This window comes from Somniosus microcephalus, chromosome 2 (assembly GCF_052327205.1).
Source record: "Somniosus microcephalus isolate GS21.2 chromosome 2, FLI_Smic_1.0, whole genome shotgun sequence".
In the NCBI taxonomy this organism is placed as follows: Eukaryota; Metazoa; Chordata; class Chondrichthyes; order Squaliformes; family Somniosidae; genus Somniosus; species Somniosus microcephalus.
The window spans coordinates 253,644,375-253,671,898 of NC_140988.1; positions in this window are offsets into that span (position 1 = coordinate 253,644,375).

Here is a 27,524-nt window from a genome sequence, read left to right on the forward strand (position 1 = left end):
CTGGTTCGACCCCAAAAACCCCCAGACCACCGAACTTACAGTGATCAGGCAGTTGACTCTAGCCTATAAAAATGGTAGGGGAACTGATGCACTCACCCAAGGGGAAGGTGCACAAGGTAAAACCTGGACCGGGTAGGAAAGAGTGGCACCAGGAAGGGAATAACCCCCCCAACACAAAGACGAATTGTTACGGGTGTGGGAAGGATGGTCACTGGCGGAAGGAGTGCAAAAACCCTTGGAAAGATAACAAGGGAAAAATTCCACAGCCCCAGCCCAAAAGGCGGGGGCAGGAATCCCTCCCGCAGAGGTCGAGTCATTTTTGGATGCCATGAGGTCCATATTGACTGGCCAATGGAGAGTAGCAGCCACTACCGGTGCTCTGACCCCATCAGCCCCACCCAACCCATGGCCCTGACTAGAACCAGCGCAGCCGGTCGACCTGTGTCCCCTTGAAAACGATGAGGGGAACAGGCCCTGTGTTAAGATGCGGGTGGAGACGGTGCAGGGGAGATATTCGGTGGACACTGGAGCTTCCAGCACGGTGGTCCATTCAGAAGACCGACCAATCCACCCAGGTCTAAAGAGGCCTCATTTAGCCTAATGGGAGCCACAGCGAGCGAGCAGGCTGGGGAAATGGCCAAACTTTTGGCCATAGTTTTAGGATCCCTCCCTACCACGTGGGAGGATAACCAAAGGACCAATGAGGTAGCCGAGCAGAGGGCCAGGGAAGGAGAGTTATGGGATCCCTGTAGAGCAGGTCTGGTAGCCGCAGTCTGGGACAAGGGAGGCACACAGGAGGTAGCTTTGGCCCCGAACCTAAAGCAGGTCCAAGCCCAAGATCCCGTCTGTAAGGCCGTCCCGGTAGGGAAAGAGAATGGGGAGTCCCTAGAAGGCCCGTTCGGGGCAGCGGACGTGGTTTTAAAACAGGCTGCTGCTTACATTAACCAGTGCAAGCTGTTTATACCTGAAAGGGGAAAACAGCCAGTTGGGGTAAGGTCTGAGCCTGCAGCAGAAGCAAGTTCACAGACAGCGCAGGCAGACGCTGTGGCTTGCTTAAAAGGAGGGGCCATCCAGCCCATGGATTGGGAAACTCCCCCACTTTTATGGGATCCAGGCGAGGAGGGACCCTGTTGAGTCCGTGAATCTTTAGGTAGTGTGTCCTTCAAATAATCGACAGACTGCAGAGGAACAATCAACAGGTGTTTACTGGATGAGGGTTGCTCTAAAACTAAAAAGTACAGATCCCTACTCAGGGTTATATACAGGTGTGGTCACTGCCGGTACTACAGTATACAGGAGCTGTAAAAAGTAGTTCTCCCCTTAAAGGCACATACACTACAATTCCTCCCCTTTTAGATTAACAGTACCATAACATTCATTTAACAATTAACACTTTTAACATGCATCATTAACTGAAAATAGTCCATTTATAAATTCAGTCTTTGGGGCGGCTTCCTGATCCTTTCTGGATAGCGCCTGTGATAAAAATGCTAACTTCCGGGAAGTTATGTCATCACTTCCTGTGAACTATGAACTATGAACTGTGTACATACCTCACTTCCTGTAAATGTCACTTCCTGTTGGACTGGTATAAATACTGGTCTGTTCAGTATTGTAAGAGGCTTCTACCAGAGGCATGGTAAAGACCTCTCTTGTATATAGTGTGTTTATAAGTTACTTAAAGCTTACTTTAAAGTTACTTGATGGTAAGTCTCCTCTTTCTTACATCAATTTAAGTAACTTAGTATTTACACTGACAAATACTAGACCTTCAGACAAACTCGGAAGTTAAGGATCCAGGGAACCACCCATCATGGAGAAAATCCTTAGACCTATTCGTCTGGACTTGGACCCGAATACACCAGCAGCTGGCAGGGTATGGAAGCATTGGTATCGTACTTTTGAGAATTTTCTGGATGAATGTAAAGTGGATGCTCCTGCTAAATTGAAGATACTTGTCAATTATGTGACCCCAAAAGTGTTCGAATATGTTGATGACTGGGATAATTACGAAGAGGTGATTCGGGCACTTAAGAAACTGTATGCAAAGACCCCAAATGAGGTCTATGCTAGACATCTACTGGCCACAGCCCGACAAGGGCCAGGGGAATCAATTGACGAATTCCTGCAAGAACTTCGCAGGCTCAGCGTAGATTGTAACTTTCAGGCAGCCTCAGCTGAGCTGTACCGCCAAGAAATGATTCGTGATGCTTTCATCTGCGGGATTGCCTCTCCATTTATACGCCAGCGTCTACTAGAAAGTAAAACACTTGAGCTACAAAAAGCTTTTGAACTAGCTTGTTCACTGGATTTGGCAAAGAGAAATGCAGACCTCTATCAGCTGCCCAGATCTCGATCTGCTGCTGTAGCTGCAACCAGACAATTCAAGCGGTCTCAGGTGAACCCTATCATGGGGGAATCTAATTCTGATAATTCTGATGAAGAAGAGGAGGACGACCCCACTTTAGCAGCCTCTTGGCAATCTAGGAAGGAATGCTTCTTTTGTGGAGATGCTTTTCACCCTAGGAAAACCTGCCCTGCTCGCAATGCAATCTGCAGTTATTGCGGGAAAAAAGGACACTTTGCTAAAGTTTGCCTATCAAGGGCCTCTACGAGGGCCAATCCAGCTAAGGCCTACCGAACTGCCCCAATTAGGGCCTATCAAGATGCTCCAGCTAGGACCTATCAAGCTTCCTCTCGAGCTCTCTCCCGAAGAAGCACACCGAGAGTTTTAGCCACTCTCTGTGCAACGACACCAATTACAGCTGCTTGCCCACAGAACCTGTCTCAGGCAGCCACAAAAATTTCAATTAAAGGGCATACCTTAGATGCCTTAATTGACTCAGGAAGTACTGATAGTTTCATTAAGGAACAGATTGTTGCGAAATTGAAACTACATGTCTTCCCATCGGACCAGGCAATTGCGATGGCCCAGTCATCACTTAATACCAGAATCTCCGGCTTTTGTGTTGTTGATATGACACTTCATGGTCGTATGTATCCCTCCACCCGACTTTCAGTGCTCAAAGACTTATGTAGTGATCTCCTCTTAGGGCTGGACTTCCAAAAACAGCATAAGAAACTCACCATTGAGTTTGGTGGATCCAAACCCGGACTTACTATTTCTAATATACCATCTAAATTACCATTTTGTGCATTATCAGCAGCTTCACTTGATGAACCCTCATTATTTGCCAGTATTCCGCCTCAATGCCAACCGATAATAACGAAATCGCGGCGCTTTAATCAGGGAGACCAATCTTTTATTGCGGCTGAAATCTCTCGACTTCTAGCAGAGGATATCATTGAACCATGTTCGTCGCCCTGGCGGGCTCAAGTCGTCATTGTCAAGAACCCTCTAAAACCTCACAAACAGCGACTATGCATCGATTATTCGCAAACCATCAATCAATATACCGACTTGGACGCCTACCCATTGCCACGCATTGATGATATGGTTAATAAACTGGCCGAATACAAAGTGTTCTCAACTTACGATTTAAAAAGTGCCTATCATCAGTTACCCTTGAAGGTCTCAGATAAGCAGTACACAGCCTTTGAGGCTAATGGACGGCTGTACCAATTTCGTCGCCTCCCATTCGGGGTTACTAATGGAGTGGCTGTCTTTCAACGGGCAATGGATGGCCTGGTTAAGCAGGAAAACCTAAGGGACACTTTTCCCTATCTTGATAACATTACCATTGCAGGTCACGATCAACAGGAACACGACTCCAACCTCCAAAAATTTCGGGATGCCCTCCATCGCCGTAATTTGACCCTGAATGAATCCAAATCTGTTGAGTCGCAACCGACCATCAACATCCTTGGCTACTGCGTAGGCAATGGTATCATTAAGCCAGACCCAGAAAGACTTCGCCCGCTCCAAGAGCTCCCGTCACCTAAGAATCCGGCTTCTTTACGTCGGGCTCTCGGTCTGTTTGCATACTACGCTAAATGGATTCCTCATTTTTCGGACAAAATCCAACCCTTGCTGCATGCTAGATCATTTCCACTGGGAACAGCGGCTGTTGCAGCCTTTAACCTTCTCAAAAAACAGTTGGAGAAAGCGGCTCTTCACTCCATCGATGAGAATCTCCCTTTCGTGGTTGAATGTGATGCCTCGGAGGTGGCGATCTCGGCTACTCTGAATCAGGAAGGTCGTCCTGTAGCATTTATGTCCAGGACCTTACAAGGTGCCGAGCTACATTATCCTCCGGTTGAGAAAGAAGCCACAGCCATCATAGAGGCAGTACGGAAGTGGAACCATTTTCTAGCTCGCCAGCACTTTACATTGATCACGGACCAACGATCAGTCGCCTTCATGCTCGATAATCGAAAACGAACCAAAATTAAGAATAATAAAATACAACTTTGGAGGATGGAACTGGCCTCTTTTGGTTATACCATTCTCTATCGGCCTGGCAAGGAGAATGTGGCCCCGGACACCCTCACACGGGCATTCTGCTCCACTATGTCATCCTCCACTCTCATGGATGTCCACAATGGTTTGTGTCATCCTGGCGTTACGCGCATGCTACATTTCGTACGATCACGGAATCTCCCTTTTTCCACTGGAGATGTAAAGAAAATATGCTCAGAATGCCGGCTTTGTGCGGAATTAAAACCTCAGTTCTTCCGCCCCTCAGATGGTATACTCATACATGCAACCCAACCGATGCAACGACTTAGCATCGATTTTAAGGGCCCAGTGCCCTCTTCAACTCGGAACACATATTTGCTCACCATGATCGATGAATATTCACGTTTTCCGTTTGCCTTCCCCTGCTCCAATATGCTGGCGTCCACAGTAATCTGCTGCCTTGAGCAGGTATTTTCTCTCTGTGGCATGCCGGCTTATATTCACTCAGATCGGGGTCCATCCTTTATGTCAAGGGAACTCAAGGACTACCTCTCAGAACGGGGAATTGCTACAAGCAAAACAACACCATACCATCCCATCGGAAATGGGCAGGTAGAGAGGTATAACGGTATCATCTGGAATTCCGTACGTCTCGCTTTAAGATCTCGGGGCCTACCAGACCAGCAATGGGAAACAGTGCTTCCGGATGCATTGCACTCTATACGGTCCCTGCTTTCTACAGCCACAAATACTACACCTCATGAGCGGTTCTTTGGATTCCAGCGTCGCTCATCTCATGGAACATCACTCCCGTCATGGCTAACTACTCCTGGACCTGTATTACTCCGAAGATACGTTCGGACGTCTAAAAATGACCCTCTTGTAGACGAGGTCGAACTAACCGATGCCAACCCCACCTATGCAAACATACGATATTCCGACGGCCGAGAATCTACCGTATCATTACGGGATCTGGCTCCCTGCCCACCAGGACCTAGTGGGACATCGGGTGATGGCATTTCACCAGGAAACTCTTGGGACCTATCGGGTACCCCTCTCCAGGATCCTGATCGGACACCAACTAGCTTGGTGCCGGTAGAACCCCGTGCTCAAGGTTGCGACCCTCCCAGTACCGCGCATGAAAGTACTGATCCGCCACAGACCAGCTCTGCACCTCCCTCTGAACAGAGGCAGTCCGACTTTGAACCTATTGGGGCTCGTACTCGAAGCCATGATCTCCCCGACCCTTCACAGGGCAGTCCAGGCCACACAGACTCTGACCAATGGCCAACCGCATGTAAGCGGACCAGCGACCCTCTACGACGGGAATCCAAACGGGTGCGACTCTTCCTTGTTCGGCGGCTGCGGACCAAAAGGTAGACCACAGCCTCCTAATCCTGCAGGAGGGAAGAATGTGATAAAAATGCTAACTTCCGGGAAGTTATGTCATCACTTCCTGTGAACTATGAACTATGAACTGTGTACATACCTCACTTCCTGTAAATGTCACTTCCTGTTGGACTGGTATAAATACTGGTCTGTTCAGTATTGTAAGAGGCTTCTACCAGAGGCATGGTAAAGACCTCTCTTGTATATAGTGTGTTTATAAGTTACTTAAAGCTTACTTTAAAGTTACTTGATGGTAAGTCTCCTCTTTCTTACATCAGCGCCTTTCCTGAGTGTCTTGCTCTTGGTGCGGAGGCGATTCTGGCCCCCTGTCGTTGGTTGGTTCATCAGCTTCCGATACTACTGTTTCTGGGGTAGATGCTACCTGTATGTCGGGTTCATTACCAGGTACGCGAGACATGGGGTTGACTCGTTCCTGTGACGCTAGGATCTGGTCGACATGGCGTCTCACAATGTTCTCCCCAACATTCACTGTGTACATTAGTGGCCCATGCCATGTGCATATCGTTCCTGGTTGCCATTTCTCTGTTTGGTAGTCGCGGGCCAAGACTGGTTGCCCTACATTGAAGCTCCTTGTCGGCTTCTCATTGATGTGCTGGAATTGCTTATTCTCAACATTTCTTCGTACATTTGGTCTGAGCAAATCCAGACGAGATCTCAACCTTCGGTTAAAGAACATCATGGCCGGGGTCTGGTTGGTAACTGCATGTGTCGCATTTCTGTAGGCTAACAGGAAATTGTCCACCTTATGCTGCAGTGGAATGTCATCATCGCACATGGCCCTTACGGCCTTTTTAAAGGTTTGTACGAACCTCTCAGCCAATCCATTTGTGGCTGGATGATACGGGGCGGATGTGTAATGCCTTACCCCATTCCATTTCATAAATTTCCGAAACTCTTCGGACACAAACTGTGGTCCGTTATCAGAGCAAATCTGCTCTGGCAAGCCATTCCTGGCAAATATGGTCCTTAGGACTGCAATCGTTTTCTCCGTGGTGGTGGAGGACATTTTGATCACCTCAGGCCATTTCGAGTGCGCATCCACGGCTATTAAGAACATTGAGTCCATGAATGGACCAGCAAAATCAATATGCACCCATTGCCATGGAGACGAGGGCCACTCCCATGGGTGTAGAGGGGCATGTGGTGGTGCATTTTGGACCTTCTGGCATCCTGAGCAGCTCTTTGTCAGGTCCTCGATTTGCTGATCGATCCCCGGCCACCACACATAAGCCCTCGCAAGTCTTTTCATTTTCACCCCTCCCAGATGGCCTTCGTGAAGCTCATTGAGCACTCTCTCCCTTAACTTGGGTGGAATTACCACTCAGGATCCACACATCAATGTCCCCTGGCATACTGACAGCTGTTCTCTTCTGGATGAGAATGCTGGCAACAGTGAGTCGCCATGTGTTGGCCATCCCTTCACCGTCAAATCATATACCCGAGACAATGTCGGGTCATTTCGGGTCTCCTTCTCTATATCCACGTTAGTTACTGGCAAGCGTTCAATTATAGTCGAATAAAATATTTCGACAAGGTCCGCTGCTGGTGCTTCCTCCGCAGTAGGCAGTGGCAGGTGTGATAGCCCATCAGCGTTTCCATGCTGTTTCGTGCCCTTATACTCTATTTCATATGGGTTCGCCCCTAGAAAAAGGGACCATCTTTGTAGCCGTTGCGCAGTCATCACCGGAAAGCCCTTCTTTGGATTAAAGATGGAGACAAGTGGTTGGTGGTCAGTCAGCAAGGTGAACTTCTGCCCGTGCAGATAGTGGTTCAACTTTTTCACTCCCCACACTAGGCTGAGGGCCTCTCTGTCAATCTGGGCGTAGTTACGCTCGGCTGAGGTTAGTGACCGAGACGCAAAGGCTACTGGCTTCTCCAAGCCGTTCGGGAATTTGTGCGACAGCACCGCTCCAATACCATAGGGTGATGCATCACACGTCAACCGGATTGGCAGTGCTGGGTTGAAATGAGCCAACACCTCTTTTGATGTGATCAATTCATTGCACTTCTGGAAAGCTCATTTACATTCGTCATTCCACTTCCAAGGTACCCCCGTTTGCCGTAGGGTGTTCAGAGGGTGTAGTAACGTAGACAAATTCAGCAAGAACTTATGGTAGTAGTTCACCAGCCCGAGGAACGACCTCAGTTGTGACACATTTTCCGGTGCTGGAGCCTTGACTACTGCCTCAATCTTTTCAGGGGACTTATGTAACCCCTCTTCATCAATAACGTGGCCACAATACGAGATCTGCTTCTGGAAAAACTCGCATTTGTGGCGATTAGCTCGGAGCCCATATTCCTTCAATCTAGTGAGCACCTGCTCCAGGTTGGCGAGGTGATAACTGTCATTTTCGCCCGTGACCAGGATGTCGTCCAAATAACACTGGGTCCCTGGAATCCCTTGCAGGACTTGATCCATTGCCCTTTGCCAAATAGCCGGAGCTGATGCTACCCCGAACACCAGCCGGTTGTATTGGTAGAGAACTTTGTGAGTGTTGATTGTGAGGTACTGTTTCGAGGCTTCTTCTACCTCCATTTGCAGGTACGCCTGGGCCAGATCAATCTTAGTGAAGCGTTTTCCTCCAGATAGCAAGGCGAAAATATCTTCAATCCTCGAAAGCGGTTATTGTACCGTGTGAATGACTGGGTTCACTGTCACCTTAAAGTCCCCACGGATGCGAATCTTCTTTGGTTCCCCAGGCGTATTACTCAACGACCTCTTCATTACAGGAACGATGGGGGTAGCCCACTCGCTCCAGTCCACTTTGGACAGTACTCCAGAACGTTCCAAACCTTCCAGCTCTGCTTCGGCGGCTGGGCGGATCGCATAAGGCACCGGTCTGGCCTTAAAAACTTTGGGCTTGCATTTTCCTCTATTTTGATCGTTGCTGTTATGCCTTTTAGTGTTCCGAGTCCCTCCTGGAACACTTCTTGTGCGTCAGTTAGCTTTTTTGACAGTCGTCCAGGTGTGACGTCGTCATCCTTTTTGGCATCTACCGTCAGTGCTTGTATGGCATGCCAATCTAACTGTATCTTCCAGATCCATTCACGTCCTAGTAGTGGTGGTCCTCCATCTGGCAATACATATAAGTCCATTTTTGGTGTTTCCTTGCCGTTGTAGATCACGTTCACCCTTATTTTTCCTTTGGGGTAGATTTTTGCCCCGTGTATGTCTTCAAGATAATCTCTGTATCTCTCAAGGGTATATGTGAGAATGGCCGCTTGTAGTCCCTTTCATTTATGACTGTTAGGGCTGATCCTGTGTCCAATTCCATTTTCACTTGGACTCCGTCTATCTTGAGCGTGACCCAGATAGTTTGGTGATCCTCCATTTTGGTTACATTATGTAGTTTCAGACAACCCAGCTCCTTGCTTCCGGAGTCTGTATCACTTTTCTGTTCATCTGAACTACTCTCCGTCACCTTATGTACCTTTTTGTACTTCTCCTGTGGAAGTTTCTTGCTGCTGGTTTTCTTTCCCGACCTGCAGACTCTTATTATGTGTCCTACTTTTCCAGACTGTCTGCACACTTGGTCCTTGAACCAACAATCCTTATGGTCGTGTGTTGTTCTGCCGCAGCGATAACACTTCACTGCTCCATATGACATTTCATTTGTGCCATATTCTTGCGGTCTCCGTTGTATCTCTGCAGCGCCCCGTGCGGCTGCTTCGTGTGATACTGCCATGTTGAAAGCCTTGTCCAGCGTAAGATCCTTTTCTGATAGAAGCCGTTTCTGGGTTCCTTCACTTTGAAGCCCACACACAAACTTGTCCCTTAAAGTATCTGCTAGTACCGTTCCAAACTGGCAGCGTTTCGATAGCTTGCGCAGTTCCGTTAAATACTCAGCATTACTTTCGTCTTTATGCTGGTTCCTTTTGTGAAACTTAAATCTTTCTGCTATCAGCAGCGGTGTGGGGTTTAAGTGGTCCTGTAGGATTGCCACTATGCTTTCAAAATCCTTTTCCACTGGCTTCTCTGGGGTGACTAGGTTTTGCTGTAAGCCGTACGTTTTTGCACCCATGGCATTCAACAATACCAGTGCTTTCCTAGCATCTGGCACTTCATTCGCTTTGCAGTACACCTCTATGCGTTCTACATATGTCGCCCAATCTTCGACTTCATTGTCAAACGCTGTGACCCTGCCACTCTTCGGCATCCCTGGGTGTGGTTAGACTGGCTAAAAATGGCGTCTCCCGCGCTCTCCCTTCTTCTCCGCTCGCTCAAAATGGCGTCTCCCGCGCTTCCCTTTCTTCTCCGCTGCGGCCCAAATGGCGTCTCCCACGCTTTCTTTTCTTCCCCCGCGGACGCTGTTCAGCCCTTGAACACCGGCCGCGCTCTGCGCGTTTTCCTGCGCGGTTCTCTCGTTGACGCCGCTCGGTCTTCAACCCCGGCTGCACCCTGCGCGCTTCACCCTCTCTCGTTGACGCCGCTCGGTCTTCAACCTCGGCTGTGCCCTATGCGCTTTACCCTCTCTCTTACCCGTCGACGCTGCTCGTCCTTTTTCTGTGCCGTCGGTCGGCTCCCGCCGCCGCTGTCCAGGAAGGGTCTGCGCCGTACCTGCTGCCAGCCCACTGCGCTGGATCGTCGCGGCTGGAGAACCAAGCCCAGCTCTCCACAGCCTCCTCTGCCTGCTCAAGTCCTCTCAGGATGGTCGACGCCCGCACTGATGGAATCGGCCTTCTTCTGCAGAGTTGCAGGTAGGTTCAAATCACCTCGTCGCCAATGTTGAATCCGTGAATCTTGAGGTAGTGTGTCCTTCAAATAATCGACAGAGACTGCAGGGGAACAATCAACAGGTGTTTACTGGATGAGGGTTGCTCTAAAACTAAAAAGTACAGATCCCTACTCAGGGTTATATACAGGTGTGGTCACTGCCGGTACTACAGTATACAGGAGCTGTAAAATGTAGTTCTCCCCTTAAAGGCACATACATTACAGACCCGAGGGTGAAGACCCCGCCCCGGATCCAGTTTTGGGACCTGGGGGCGGAGACTCTCAGCCTACAGCAACAGGCTGCAAAGAGTTACCTGCCCCTAGCCCAGGTTTGGAAGAGGTCAAGCCGAAGGAAGAAGATCCCCGGCCAGTGGCAGTGGCTAGCCCACAGGATGCCCCGGAGGGGACAGCGGTCCGGGTTAAAGGCCCATTGGCCAAGAAAGCCCCACCTGCCAAAATCCCTAGAAGGTCCCCACGGACGCCCCAGCTGAGAAAGCCATGGTCACCAGCTCCCCAGTTTAAAGGGACAGCCTCCCGAGTCAAGGGGAAGTCAAAGGACAGAGGTCCCCAGCTAGTCGCCACGGGCGGCGAGGGACCAACAGTGCAGGATGGTGCGGCCACGCCGGGGGAAGCGGTGTGCCGCAGTCCAACCAGGAATTAGCCTGGCCGCCCGGAGACGGGCGGCGGATGTGCATAGTTTAGGTAATGTAAGGTTATTGTTAAGTTTAAGTATTTAGCTTAATTTCGGGTGTTTTAGCTTAAGTTAAGTAAGGTGATGGGTAGTTTTAGATAAGTAGGTAATCTGCTAAGAGTGTGCATTTTGGGTCGAGGTCACGAGACCCGACCATGCTTCACCCAAGCCAGAGAATCTCTTGGGGACCTGGCTGTATTTTTTTGTATCTGTTACAGAAAGACTGTCGGGATGAAGGGGATCGTACTCCTACTCGCCCTGATGGGACTAAGCCTGGGAAAAAGGAGCGATGTAGAAGACTCCCACATCTACGGATGCTTGGGAGATAGAGCACCTATAGCGACCGACGGAAGCGGTGAACGGGATGCGGAGGAGACAGCCATCTACGTCCACGGGGGAAGGTGGCCAGGGTGGCTGGGGTCCAATTTGTCTCAGTACTCCAGCCAGACCGGATTCACGTACGGGGAGGCCTCCCTCCTGTGCCCCAGGGTACGGGTCGTTACCACAAGGGTCAGCGTCACCGTAGGAAAACATATATGTTTAACGTGCAAGGGACACATTCCTCTGGATAGGTGGTGGTGGCTCAGGAAGTTGAGCAAAGATATGAGAAACCCCGCAGTCGAGTGGGAACGGTTGGGGAACAATACCCACCAGACGATTACAGGGACTCACGGAGGATTAAGTGTGTGTTGGGACAAGTGATGGGAACCGGATCAAGGGATTTACATCTGTATGTGGGGGTCCGAGAGGGTCTGCCCCGCAGGCATATCCATCATTTTCCACCGGCAGTGGCAAGACGCCGGGGAGGGGATGAAGTGGGATACCAGCCTGAAGGCGTGCACAGTCCCATTCTCCCCGATCCCAGTCAATGCCACTGAGCTTGTGACCCACCCCTGTAAGCCCCTGCCCATGGTGCAGGTGGTGAGGATACACAGGGAAGGGTGCCCCACCACCACCAAGGTACCAGGGAATGGGCTGGTACTAGTGCCTACAGATCAGGTGCTGTAGCCTCCGTGATTTTTAATCTCATGCAGGATTCGCAAAATTGAACATTGTTCTATAAGGGTCTATTGGCAGAAAAGGCCTTAATTTTAAAGACTGTTTTAAAAGAAGCCCAGAAAAAGGGGCACACAAAATGGCCACCAGACCCCGTGACCAGCTTTTTGGGACATTTTAAAATGGTTCCTGCAGTCCACAGACAGCTTTTGTGGGTTCAGCCCACAGTAAGTTCTGGGATGCAATTTCGGAGAATGCGAAACCAGACAGAACCCCATACATATGGATTGGATGTAGATCCAATCAGATCGGCCTGTAGATAAAGGCCATCAAAATGTTTACCCAGACAAAGGGAAACAGCCTCAAATTCAAAGGGGAACTTCAAGACCCATTAAAGACAATACAAGGTCATTCCAGACCAGAGATGGCAGTTACCGGCCATCCCGAAAGTACTTTAAACATAATGGCCCAGTAATTCCGGGCACAACGCGTGAGTACGGACGGGGTACTCACGCGTGTGCCCGGAGGAATTGCCGGTTTTCAGCATGCACAGCGCATGCGCTGAAAACCGGCATTTCCTGTCCTCTGACCCAAGGGGTTAAGAGGCAGAGCGCACGACTGCACAGGCAGCACGTGCGCAGTGAAATTCCTTTTTTTTTCAGAGTTGCGCGTGTGTAAAGTCCTCCGGTCTTTACGCATTGAAAAACCACACGTAAGTATTTAGTTTTTCAGGTAAGTGGGCTGTTAGTACAATTGAGAATTTTTTTTTTCACAGGTTTGTTATTTATAAAGAATTTACAGTAAGGTAAGTTTAGTTTTAGCCCCGATTTTTTATATAAATTTTTTTTTCAAATTTTAAAATTATTGTTTAAAATAGTTTTTCAGAGTTCTTTATTGTTCATTTAAGTAGTGCAATGTTTTTTTAAATTTTCTTTCAGGTTTAAGTAGTGTTTTGGGGCCAGGAGTTTTCATGAGTTTGACAGCTCTTACTGTCAAACTCATGAATGAGTTTCCCCTCCCCTGACTGGCTGCACAGTGCTCACTTGATCCCAGCCGGCACATCGCACTAACTACGCCACTGGATCAGGTAAGCACATCGCGCCGACAGCTGAACCGGGCCAGTGACAGGAAATGCAAGCAGGCCCGGGCTTCAGATGTCGGCGCGCAGGGTGAGTGCACATCGGGGGCTTGCACGCACGGCAAGCTCCCAACCCTAATTTCAGGGCCAATGACTACCCCTCTGTGCTACAAGCCCGCCAAAAGTTAAACAAAGACTAACCTTGTTATGGCGGGAGATAAGGGCCTCCATTAGAAGTATAACTGGAGACCTGGGGTAGCCATTAGGAGTTCAAGGTCGGAGAGAGAGCAGTGCAGAAGAGCAAGAAGAGCATTGTAGAGATCATTTTCGAGAGATCGTTCGGGGGTCCGAAGAAGGTGCAGTTCGGTTAGGAGTTCAGGTTCGGTAGAGACGCCATTCAGACTCGGAAGAAGAAGACGATTCGGTAGACAATTGGGATCGGAGACGTTTTGAAGACTTTTCTAACTGGGACTGGTGAGCATGTTTCTGGCCCCTCATAATCTAATCTAGCTAGGTTTAGGGGGTGGGCATTTTAGGGATAATTAACAATGAGTTGTTGTCCCTCGATGTTCCGTGTGTTTCCCTATTTCATGGTGAACCTTGTAAAGTACAATATACCTGTAGATATATTGGTTAGTACTGTATTATGATTTGTTTTTCCCTCCCATGTATCTTATTTTGGCTTACATTCAATTTTTCCTTTATGCAATAAAATTTCACTTCGTTTCATTAAACTTGGTCTACAGAGTATTCTCTGCATTGTAGTTCCTGCCTCAAACTCCAGTGTACAGAACCTAAGGGGTGAGTGGGTCGAACCACTCGGTAAATTACTGTGTAAAAGAGAGAGAGGTCTCACAAGAGAGAGAGACCTAGCAAGAGAAAACCCCTTACACTCACCGAGGTACATTTACCGGAATGGTGTCCCAAAGAAACAGAGCAGCTATACCAGGCCCTATTAAAGGACATGTTGAGGAAGTTTTATGAGTTCGATTTCGCCAATGTCGACAAAACCGAACTGTACACCACACACCGCTAGGTTTTGAGTAATGCAGGGAGACAAAGAAGGGGAGTATGTGTAGTGTATGTAACCTGTACCACCTTAAGAGGATACCTTAAGGGATGGACTACTTTTTGATGGCTCCTGTACATTGTAGTACCGGTGGTGACCACACCGGTATATATATATAACCCTGTGGAGCAAAGTGTATTCCAGTTCAGCCCTGACCCTCAATTACTAAAGACCTGTTTAATTATTTCTGTAGTCTGTGTCCAGTTATTCAGCATAACTACATTGGGAAACATAGACTCAACAGTGGCGACGAGTCTAATCTTACCTAGCGGCAGTTGCATCAAAGGAAGCTTCGCCTCTGAAACGGGCGTCGATCAAGGACATCCACCCTCAACATCCTGCTGGGCACTGCATAGCACGGGGGGCAATCGGGAACCCGGGTTGGTTTCTGGCCATGAAGTCAACCATCAGTGAACATCCCTTCGACGACAGCGGCGGGTAAGCCCGATCGAGCGGCACGGGGGGGAAGTCGGCCGAGTTGTCAGTAAGAGAAGGGGAGGGAAACGACGAAAAGGGCGGAGAACATGACCGCAGCCAGTGTCAGGGGCCGGACTGCAATCGGGACAGAGACGCGCAGCAGCCAGAAAAGCGTTTATGTCCACAAGGACTGCGGGAGCGGCGGGGGAACAAGAGCAGCAGCGTAGGGGAAAATAAAGGACCGCTGGGAGGCGAGAACGGCAACAGCGCGGTAATCGCCATTTTGAGTCGGCGGGGGAAGAAGACAAGCGCGGGAAAAGCCGCCAAGCGCGGGAAGCCGCCATTTTGAAAAAAAATAATAATAATCATATCCGAAGGAAAGGAAACTCAACAAGGATGCCAAAAACGGGTAACATCACTGCTTTTGATAGCGATGTGGAAGATTGGGCCACTTATGTGGAACGCGTCGAAGTTTACTGTACAATGAATGAGGTACCGGAGGATAAGAAAGCACTAATCCTATTAAACTCGATGGGTGCGAAGACGTGCGGGTTATTAAGAAACCTTGTAACACCAGATAAACCGGTAGGAAAGAATTTTGCGGATATTGTTACTATCCTGCAAGAGCATTTAAACCCCATGCCGCTGCTGATAGCGGAACAATTTAAATTCTACAAAAGAATTCAACTTAAAGGGGAAAGCAACGCTGAATTCTTAATCGACCTGCGCAAGTTATCAAAGTACTGTCAGTTCGGTACAGGACTAGCAGACGCACTGTGAGATAAGTTTGTGTGTGGACTCCTAAGGGAAGGAACCCAGAAGCGACTGCTAGAGGAAAAGGATCTTACGCTGGACAAAGCTTTCAGCATTGCAGCATCGCACGAGCCAGCAGCGCGAGGTGCTGCAGAGATACAACAAAGGCCACTGGAATTCAGCACCAATGAAATGGCATTGGGCGCAGTAAAATGCTATCGTTGCGGAAGGACAACGCATGACCAGAACCAGTGCTGGTTCAAAAATAAAGAATGCAGGCAATGTGGCAAACTTGGTCACATAGCGAGAGTATGCCGGTCAGGAAAGAAGACCAGCAGCAAAAAGTCGCCGCAGGAGAAGTACAAAAAAGTACACAAGGTGACAGAGAACAGTTCGGATGAACAGAAGACGGATTCAGACTCCAGCAGTAAGGAACTGGGTTGTCTAAAAATACATAATGTGGGTAACACAGCAGACCACCAAACTATCTGGGTCATGCTTCGGATAGCAGGAGTCCAAGTGAAGATGGAATTGGACACTGGCTCGGCATTGATGGTCATGAATAAGCAAGATTACAAAAGGTTATTCTCGCACATTCCCCTGAGGGATACGAAGGTTGTATTGAAAACATACACGGGGCAAATAGTATACCCCATCGGAAAGATAAAAGTAAATGTGGTCTACAATGGTAAAGAAAGTCAGGAAATGGACTTGTATGTGTTACCTGATGGAGGTCCGCCACTACTGGGATGGGAATGGATCCGAAGAATAAATGTGGACTGGCATTCCATACAAGCACTAACTGTAGATTCCTGTAAAAAGGATGACGTCAAACCTAAACGACTGTCCAAAATATTGGACGATGCTAAGGAGGTGTTCCAACAGGGACTGGGAACACTGACAGGAATTACGGCAAATATCAAGGTTGAAGAACATGCAAACCCAAAATTTTTCAAAGCCAGACTGGTACCTTATGCGATACGACCTGCTGTGGAAGCAGAGCTGGAAGGGCTAGAACGTTCAGGAGTACTGTCAAAGGTGGACTGGAGTGAATGGGCCACACCCATTGTTCCTGTCATGAAGCATTCGTTGAGCAACAAGCCGGGGGAACCTGGGAAGGTTCGCATCTGTGGCGATTTCAAGATCACTGTTAATCCGGTTCTTCACACGGTACAATATCCGATTCCGCGGATTGAAGATATCTTCGCTTCGCTGTCTGGCGGGAAACACTTCACCAAGATAGACCTGGCACAGGCGTACCTACAGATGGAAGTTGATGAAGCGTCATGCCAGTATCTCACGATCAACACACATAAGGGCTTATATCGGTATAATAGACTGGTTTTTGGAGTGGCATCGGCTCCAGCGATTTGGCAAAGGGCCATGGAGCAGGTATTGCAGGGAATTCCAGGCACACAATGCTACCTGGATGACATTCTGATTACAGGAGATGATGATAAGGATCACCTCGCGAATTTGGAGCAGGTGCTCACCAGATTGAAAGAATATGGGCTCAGAGTTAATCGCCAGAAATGTGAGTTCTTTCAAAAGCGAATCTCGTACTGCGGCCACGTCATTGACCAGGAGGGGCTCCATAAGTCACCTGACAAGATCGAAGCTGTTGTGAAAGCTCCCGCTCTGGAAAATGTATCCCAGTTGAGGTCGTTCCTTGGGTTGGTTAACTCTTACCACAAGTTTCTTCCAAATTTATCCACGGTGTTACACCCACTGAACACTCTTTTGCAAATGGGAATACCATGGAAGTGGAGCGATGATTGTAAGCGGGCTTTTCAAAAAAGCAAGGCACTGATCACCTCTAAGGAAGTGTTGGCTCACTTTAACCCAACGCTGCCTATTCGCTTAGCTTGTGATGCTTCTCCAAATGGTATCGGAGCAGTGCTCTCACATAAGTTTCCAAATGGTTTGGAAAGGCCAGTCGCGTTCGCATCCAGATCATTGACCTCTGCAGAGCGCAACTATGCTCAGATAGATAAGGAGGCTCTCAGCCTCGTGTGGGGAGTTAAGAAATTTAACCATTACCTGCAAGGCCAAAAGTTTACGCTGCTGACAGATCACCAGCCATTGGTTTCCATTTTTAACCCTAAGAAGGGTGTTCCGGTTATGAGGGCACAGAGGCTTCAGAGATGGTCCCTTTTCCTAGGGGCACATCAATATGATATCGAATTCAAAGGTACAAAGCAACATGGTAATGCTGATGGGCTGTTGCGCCTGCCACTACCTACAGCGGAAGAGGCACCGGCAGTTGACCCTGTCGAGATATTTCACTCGACCATCATAGAATGCTTACCAGTCACCAATGCGGGTATTGAGAGAGAGACCCGAAACGACCTGACACTGTCTCGGGTCTACGATTTGACAGTGCAGGGATGGCCAGCACATGGCGACCCACTGTTACCAGCATTCTCAGCCAGACGAGAACAGCTGTCCGTCTGTCAAGGAACATTGATGTATGGAACAAGGGTGATTATTCCTCCTAAATTAAGAGAGAGAGTTCTGAAGGAATTGCATGAAGGTCATCTGGGGGGAGTCAAGATGAAAAGCCTTGCTAGGGCTTATGTGTGGTGGCCAGGTATCGACAAACAAATAGAGGATCTGACTAAAAGCTGCTCAGGGTGCCAAAAAGTTCAAAACGCACCTCCAATTGCACCGCTGCATCCGTGGGAATGGCCTTCAACCCCATGGCAACGTGTGCATATCGACTTTGCAGGTCCATTCATGGATTCCATGTTTTTGATAGCAGTAGATGCACATTCTAAATGGCCAGATGTCAGATGTCGACCACTACCTCTGAAAAGACGATCGTAGTTCTAAGAACCATATTTGCAAGGAATGGGTTGCCGGAACAAATATGTTCAGACAACGGACCACAGTTCGTGTCAGAAGAATTCCAGAAATTCATGAAAAAGAATGGGGTGAAACACTATACATCTGCCCCATATCATCCGGCTACCAATGGGTTGGCCGAGAGATTTGTACAAACGTTCAAAAAGGCGATAAAGGCCATGAGCGAAGACCATATTCCACTACAACACAAGGTGGACAATTTCCTGATGGCATATCGAAACGCCACGCATGCAGTGACAAATCAAAGCCCTGCCATAATGTTCTATAACAGGAGGTTGTGGTCCCGGTTGGATTTGTTAAAACCCGATGTGCGTAGGGAAGTCGAAAACAAGCAATTCCAGCACGTAAATAACAAGGCCACTCGGAGTTTCAAAATAGGACAACCAGTGTTGGCCAGGGACTATAGGAATGATAAATGGCAATCCGGAACAATTCATGCCCGACAAGGACCCTTGATGTACACGGTAGACGTTGGAGAGAACATAATACGACGTCATGCTGACCAACTTGTGGAATCGAGAACAAGGGTCGACCCCATGTCTACGGCAGAGACACCAGTTGAAGAAGTTATTGAGCCTGTAGCATCTACTTCAGACTCGAACGTACATGATGATGTTCAATCCATAGGAGATCAAATGGATGAGTCACCCCAGCAACGAGAACCAGAGACCCCTGAAAGGCATTATCCGTCCCGGATCAGGAGGCCTCCTCAGAGACTGAATCTTTGAACAGTTTTGTGTGAAAGTTGTATATATGTTATCCATGTAATGTTTAAATTGGGGTGTACACTGTTAAGCTAAAAGGGGAGGAATTGTAGTGTATGTAACCTGTACCACCTTAAGAGGATACCTTAAGGGATGGACTACTTTTTGATGGCTCCTGTACATTGTAGTACTGGTGATGACCACACCGGTATACATATAACCCTGTGGAGCAAAGTGTATTCCAGTTCAGACATGACCCTCAATTACTAAAGACCTGTTTAATTATTTCTGTAGTCTGTGTCCAGTTATTCAGCATAACTACATTGGGAAACACAGACTCAACAGTATGGAATGATGTTTTTACTGCGTTTAACACTGGGTCCTCTGTCATCAACAGTCTGGATGACATAGAGCTGCAGACCCAGATAAACGGTTTAAAAACACAGTTAAAGAAGATATTAATGGATGAGAACAAGGTAGTGGGCTCGGAGTTGCATGAGGACCAGGCCATGACGGTCCATTTAAAGGAGATTATAGCGGAGCTGGAGAAGCACGCAAAGATGGTAAATGCCCTCATAAGGGAAGACAAAAATGCTTCTGACCAGGCTGCGCAGAATGAGGTGTGCGTGCTGTATGGGGTGTGGTTGCTGGGCGAGGGCCGCAGTAATCTGGAGGATTTAAAACAGGGTTTAGTCCCCTCCTTAATCAGCAACAAACACCTCGCAGCCCTCCATCCGTTTGAGAACGCATTAAGCCCGTGCCAACTCCGGCTAGCTTCTGAAGCCTACCCAGCCCCAGTGGATTGTGGGGGGCCCAACCACACAATCTTGGGAGTAGTAGTTAGGATGCTGGTCATGGGTAGGACAGCCCGACCCGCGCCGGTATACAGGGTTGAGAACATTGGAGTCATTCAAGCGGGTGCACACATTCGTTTCACAGTGGTCCCACCTTACGTCATAAAGTGGGAGCATGCTATGACAGGTACTGACCTCTCAGGGTGCCGGAGCCGGGGAGCACACATAATCCTGTGTCCCCAGCACTTGAATTCCTATTCAAAACCGCAGTGAGGGCTCAGAGCTGCTGGCGTGAAGCCTATAAATTGTACCATGGAGGCAATGGCACAAGGCCATGTTCCCCCGCAGGTAGCATATATAGGAGGTGGGACACATTGGCCCCAATTTTCACCCAGCCATCGGGTGGGTTTTCAGGCGTGTGGGCGGGGAAAATTGCAAAAACAGGGGGTCGCGACCCCCCCCCCCACCGCCTGATTCCTCGCCCCATCCGACTTTTGGACTGCCGTTTCCCTCCGACCCGAATCAGTCCCGCCCACCGCTGGCGGGACTGGCCGTCGGGACCCTAATCAGCAATTATTGGCGTGTTTAATGCCATTTTAAGGGGCCGTTGCTATTTTCAAGGGTTTCCCACACTAAACACGCCTGCGGGAAACCCCGCTGGTGAAACCTGGTGTGAAGAATCCCGGCTTGCTTACTCTCAGCTGCAGGTCATTCGGGAAAGCTGAGATTTAATCGGCGAGCATTTGTATGTTGAAGGATCTTGTTGTTGCAGGCTTGGGGCTACTTGTTCAAGGCTTAGGCACAGCTGTGGAAGGTTGGAGCCTCACACACTTCTCCAATGTGAGCTCCTGGGAAGCCCCTCTCGCCACCCTCACTCAGCGCTTCCTCAGCGGAGGCATCTACCAGAAGCATAGAACGCCTTTTTTTCCTTCCCTTCTTGCCATTAGAGGATCTCCAGCAGCAGAGGCGGCAGCAGCAGAACCAGGAACAGCAGGATCAGCAACAGGAGCACCAGGCTGCTGTTCACTCACCTGAAGCTGCACAGGCCAGAAGGGGCCAGCGCTTGGAAGTGGCTTGAGAGCACCTTGCTGCGCATTAGGGCCCATGGGGACCCATATCTGCACTGGCAGTCCTACTCAGAAGGACTTCCATGAAGGTCTGGTTTCTCTGTTAAATAGATGGCCATCGCTCCTCAAGAGATGTCATTCTCTTATGAGCGCTCACCATGTTTTCCATACCCTGGCGACTTATCTCCTCCATGGAGGTTGCCAACCTTTCCATGGTGATGCGTTCATGCGCCAATGACTCCACAAAGGCTCTGCTCATTGTAGTGTATGTGCCTTTAAGACAGAACTACTTTTACAGCTCCTGTATACTGTAGTACCGGCAGTGACCACACCTGCGCATGTCTCTGTACCCCAGTCTTGAGACTACCCTCCTCCAGTAAATACCTGTTTATCGTTAAGTTACAGCATCCGTGTGGTTATTGAAAAACAGCATACTCTCAGAATCATGGATCTAACAGTGGCGACGAGTGTCGATTCGAATTTACCTGCAACTCTGCATTTCCCTTCGAGGATTCGCTCCGGGAGGGCGGTGTAACAAAACAAAAAAAAAAGTCGAGGCCAGGAACATGGCCGTCGACTACGAGCAACCGCCCACTCGTCCAGCAGAGAGGGAACATTGCAGGGGAGGACGTGGAGAGCCGGGCTTGGTTCCCCAGCCACGACGATCAGCAAGAGACTGACGACAGGTCCAGCGCAGACCCTTCCCGGACAGTGGTGGCTGGAGCCGACCGACGGCGGAGAGAAAGCCGAGCAGCGTCGACGGGGTAAGACAGAGGGTGAAGCGCACAGGGCACAGCCGGGGGTTGAAAACCGAGCGGCGTCGAGAAAAAAAAACAAAAAAAACAAACCGGAGAGAGAGAGGGTAAAGCAACAGCCGGGTTCTGGACCGAGCGGCGTCAAGAAAAAAAAAAAAGAACGCGCAGAGCACAGCCAGGGCTCAAGGGCTGAACAGTGTCCGCGGGGAGAAGAAGGGAGAGCGCGGGAGACGCCATTGAGCCGCAGAGAAGAAGGAAGAGCGCGGGAGACACCATTTTTAGAAGCCATAGCGGAGAAGAAGGGCGAGCGCGGGACGGAAGGAAAGCACGGGAGACGCCATTTTGTGCCAGCGGAGGAAAAGGGGAAGCGCGGGAGACGCCAGTTTTGACAGTTAAATCACACCCAGGGATGCCGAAGAGTGGCAGTATTTCTACGTTCGACAATGAAGTCGAAGATTGGGCGACATATGTGGAATGTATTGAGGTGTACTGCAGGGCGAATGAAGTGCCAGATGCTGGTAAAGTACTGGTCTTGTTAAATTCCATGGGTGCAAAAGCTTATGGGTTACTGCGAAATCTAATAACCCCAGAGAAGCCTGTGAATAAGAATTTCGAAAGCATAGTAGAAATCCTACAGGACCACTTAAACCCCACACTGCTGCTGATAGTAGGACAATTTAAGTTCCATAAAAGGAACCAACACAAAGACGAAAGCAATGCTGAGTACCTAACGGAACTGCGCAAGCTATTGAAAAACTGCCAGTTTGGAGCGGGACTAGCAGATATGTTAAGGGACAAGTTTGTGTGTGGGCTACAAAGTGAAGGAACCCAGAAACGGCTTCTATCAGAAAAGGATCTTACGCTGGACAAGGCTTTCAGTATGGCAGTAGCACACGAAGCAGCCGCAAGGGGAGCTGCAGAGATACAACGGAGACCGCAAGAATATGGCACCAATGAAATGTCCTATGGAACAGGGAAGTGCTATCGCTGCGGCAGAACAACACAGGACCAGAAGGATTATTGGTTCAAGGACCAAGTGTGCAGACAGTGTGGAAAAGCAGAACACATAGCAAGAGTCTGCAGGTCTGGGAAGAAAACCAACAGTAAGAAATCTCCACAGGAGAAGTACAAAAAAGTACACCAGGTGATGGACAGTGGTTCAGACGAACAGAAAAGTGACACAGACTCCGGAAGCAAGGAGCTGGGTTGTCTGAAACTACATAAGGTAACCAAAATGGAGGATCACCAGACTATCTGGGTTACACTCAAGATAGAAGGAGTCCAAGTGGAAATGGAATTGGACACAGGATAAGCCCTAACAGTCATAAACCAAAGGGACTACAAGCGGCTATTTTCACATATACCCTTGAAAGCTACAGAGATTGTCTTGAAGACGTATACAGGGCAAAAAGTCTACCCCAAAGGAAAAATAAGGCTGAAAGTGATATATAAAGGCCAGGAAATACCTAAAATGGATATATATGTATTGCCAGATGGAGGACCACCACTGCTAGGACGTGAATGGATCCGGAAAATACAATTAGATTGGCATTCTATACAGGCACTGAAGGTTGAGGCCAAAAAGGATGATGACGTCACACCTGGACGACTGTCAAAAATGCTAACTGACGCAAAAGAAGTGTTCCAGGAGGGACTAGGAACACTAAAAGGCATAACAGCAACGATTAAAATAGAGGAAAATGCAAGCCCAAAGTTTCTTAAGGCCAGACCAGTGCCTTATGCGATCAGACCAGCTGTCGAAGCAGAGCTGGAAGGGTTGGAACGTTCAGGAGTACTGTCCAAAGTGGACTGGAGCGAGTGGGCTACACCCATCGTTGCTGTAATGAAGAGGTCGTTGAGTAATATGCCTGGGGAACCAAAGAAGGTCCGCATCTGTGGGGATTTTAAGGTGACAGTGAACCCAGTCCTTCACACAGTACAATATCCGCTTCCACGAATTGAGGATATTTTCGCCTCGCTATCTGGAGGTAAACGCTTCACCAAAATTGATCTAGCCCAGGGGTACTTGCAAATGGAGGTAGAAGAAGCTTCGAAACAATACCTTACGATTAGCACTCATAAAGGTCTCTATCAATACAACCGGCTGGTGTTCGGGGTAGCCTCGGCTCCGGCTATCTGGCAAAGGGCAATGGATCAAGTCCTGCAAGGGATTCCAGGGACCCAGTGTTATTTGGACGACATCTTGGTCACGAGCGAAAATGAGAGTGATCACCTCGCCAACTTGGAGAAGGTGCTCACCAGATTAAAGGAGTATGGGCTACGAGCTAATCGCCACAAGTGCGAGTTTTTCCAGAAACAGATCTCGTATTGTGACCACGTCATCAATGAAGAGGGGTTACATAAGTCCCCTGAAAAGATTGAGGCAGTAGTCAAGGCTCCAGCACCGGAAAATGTGTCACAACTGAGGTCGTTCCTCAGGCTGGTAAACTACTACCACAAGTTCTTACCAAATTTGTCCACGGTATTACACCCACTGAACACCCTACTGCAAACAGTGGTACCATGGAAGTGGAATGACGAACGTAGACTAGCTTTCCAGAAGTGTAAAGAATTGATCACATCAAAAGAGGTGTTGGCTCATTTCAACCCAGCACTACCAATTCGTTTGGCATGTGATGCATCACCCTATGGTATTGGAGCGGTGCTGTCGCACAAATTCCCAGACAGGTTGGAGAGGCCAGTAGCCTTTGCGTCTCGGTCACTAGCCTCAGCCGAGCGCAACTACACCCAAATTGACAGGGAGGCCCTCAGCCTAGTATGGGGAGTAAAAAAATTCAACCACTATCTGCATGGGCAGAAGTTCACCTTGCTGACTGACCACCAATCACTTGTCTCCATCTTTAATCCTTAGAAGAGCGTTCCAGTGATGACTGCACAACGGTTACAAAGATGGTCCCTGTTTCTAGGGGCGAATCAATATGAAATAGAATATAAAGGCACGAAACAGCATGGGAACGCTGATGGGCTATCGTGCCTGCCACTGCCTACTGTGGAGGAAGCACCAGCAGTGGACGCTATCGAGATATTTTATTCGTCAATAATTGAACGATTGCCAGTAACGAACGCGGATATAGAGAAGGAGACCCGCAATGATCCGATGCTGTCTCGGGTATATGATTTGACGGTGAGGGGATGGCCAACACATGGCGACTCACTGTTGCCAGCATTCTCATCCAGAAGAGAACAGCTGTCAGTATGCCAGGGGACAGTGATGTGTGGATCCAGAGTGGTGATTCCACCCAAGTTAAGGGAGAGAGTGCTAAATGAGCTCCATGAAGGTCATCTGGGGGGAGTGAAAATGAAAAGCCTTGCTAGGGCTTATGTGTGGTGGCCGGGAATCGATCAACAAATCGAAGACCTAACTAAGAGCTGCTTAGGATGCCAGAAGGTCCAAAATGCACCACCACATGCCCCTCTACACCCATGGAGGAATGGGGTAAGGCATTACACATCCGCCCCGTATCATCCAGCCACAAATGGATTGGCTGAGAGGTTCGTACAAACCTTTAAGAATGTGATAAAGGCCATGTGCGACGATGAAATTCCACTACAGCATAAGATGGACAATTTCTTATTAGCCTACCGAAACGCGACACATGCAGTTACCAACCAGACCCCGGCCATGATGTTCTTTAACCGAAGTTTGAGATCTTGTCTGGACTTGCTCAGACCAAATGCGCGAAGAAATGTTGAAGACAAACAATTCCAGCACATCAATGAGAAGCCGACAAGGAGCTTCAATGCAGGACAACCAGTCTTGGCCCGTGACTATCGAACAGAGAAATGGCAACCCGGAACGATATGCACAAGGCAGGGGCCATTAATGTACACAGTGGATGTCAGGGAGAACATTGTGAGACGCCACGTCGATCAGATCTTAGCGTCACAGGAACGCGTCAACCCCATGTCTCGAGTACCTGGGGATGAACCCGACATACCGGTAGCATCTACCTCAGAACCAGTAGCAGTGGAACCCGATGAACTACCCGATGAAAAGGGGTCAGAATCGCCTCTGCACCAAGAACAAGAACCTCAGGAAAGGCGCTATCCCGAAAGGGTCAGGAAGCGGCCCCAAAGACTGAATCTATAAATGGACTATTGTTGTTTAATGTACATGTTAAAGTGTTAATTGTTATTTGAATATTAGGGGTACTACTAATCTAAAAGGGGAGGAATTGTAGTGTATGTGCCTTTAAGACAGAACTACTTTTACAGCTCCTGTATACTGTAGTACCGGCAGTGACCACACCTGTATATAAGCCTTGCTCATGCCTCTGTACCCCCAGTCTTGAGACTACCCTCCTCCAGTAAATAGCTGTTTATCGTTAAGTTACAGCATCCGTGTGGTTATTGAAAAACAGCGTACTCTCAGAATCACGGATCTAACACTCATGGTCGCTATGAACTCCTCCATTCGCTCCACACTCGCAGCGACCCTGGAGACAAAACCTGCCAGAGACTCCTGCATCTGTGCATGGAGATCCATCACCTCTTCTCTTGTGGATGGACCCAGAGGCAGAGGGTCAACATGCAGCGCAGCTGAGCTGAGCTGGCAGAGTCCTGCGCCCTCCGACTAGGACTCTCCACTTCTGTCCCTGTCTCCAGAATCTGCTGAGGCTCACTTGTGAGGTGTGAAACACCAGGTGACAACACTACTCTATGTCCCGAAGGTCCCCCTGAGGTGTGAGTGTCTGCACTGGTGCTGGGTGCGCTTACTTCTGCTGACGCTGCACCCTCAGAGGTTGGAGCTTCCTCTGAGGAGTCTGGCTGCACAGCCTCTTCCTCCTCCACAGTGGGGACGGGGGCTCTGGATGGTCCTGTGGGGGAGTAGAGGAAGGAGTTAGAGATGTGATGCCAAGGTTACATGCACATTAGAGTTGGCAGATGTTCATAAGTCCAAATGATGTAGCTTCAGAATCATAACAGCGACTCATGCTATGTCAATGAGAGAGATGGCAAACTATTCTGTCACCAGCTTGCGGGACTGCCCCCGTCTCTCCTTCCCCAACTTCCACGGCCACGTCAGCCCCAACAATTTCCAGCACTCCTTCCTTCCAGGGGGTCAATGGGCTACTGAGGGTGGGCCTCCTCCAGTCCTGGCTCGCTCTCTGTTGTTGTGAGTTCTCTTTTCCTGCAATGAGGGAGACAAGTGGAGTTTGAGTGAGAAGGAAGGAGTGAGTGTAGAGATTGCATAGCATAGATACTTAGAGGGAGACAAAGATGGTGTGAGGCTGCAAGACCAAGGGCCATCCCTGTGTGTTGTCAGCTGTGTTCAAAGCATCAGAGTGAGAGGGAGTGTGAGGGCTGCATGGTGGAATAGTTATGTGAATGTGAGCATAGAGAGAGATGAAATGGGTATGGGTGCATGGATGTGACTGTGAAGCGTGATGTGGAGGAAGAGAGTGCTAAAGCTGAGTGCTGGTGGGGAAAGGCAATGGGGATGAGGCTGAGGGTGTTGGAAACTTCATTCTTACTTTTCCTGTACGGTGAAGGTCATGGAATCATTTCCGACACTGTATCCAGGTTCTTCTGGTGACTCCCAGTGAGTTGACATCTGCTGATACCTGCATCCATGCAGCCTTGGTCTCAGTGGGAGGCCTCTTCCTGCCTGACCTAGGGAAGAGGAACTCCCTGTGGGCCCTAACCCCATCCAATAATGCCTGCAGTGAAGCTTCATCGAATTTGGAGGCAGCTCGGGGTCTGGCACTGGCCACAGCTGCTGCAGGCTCCTCTGCCATCCTGTATGGTTCGTTTGGAAGCCAACAGAGGAAGCAATGCTTGCTGTGGACCTTGAAAGCACCACGAATTATGACATCATACTGTGGGGTTT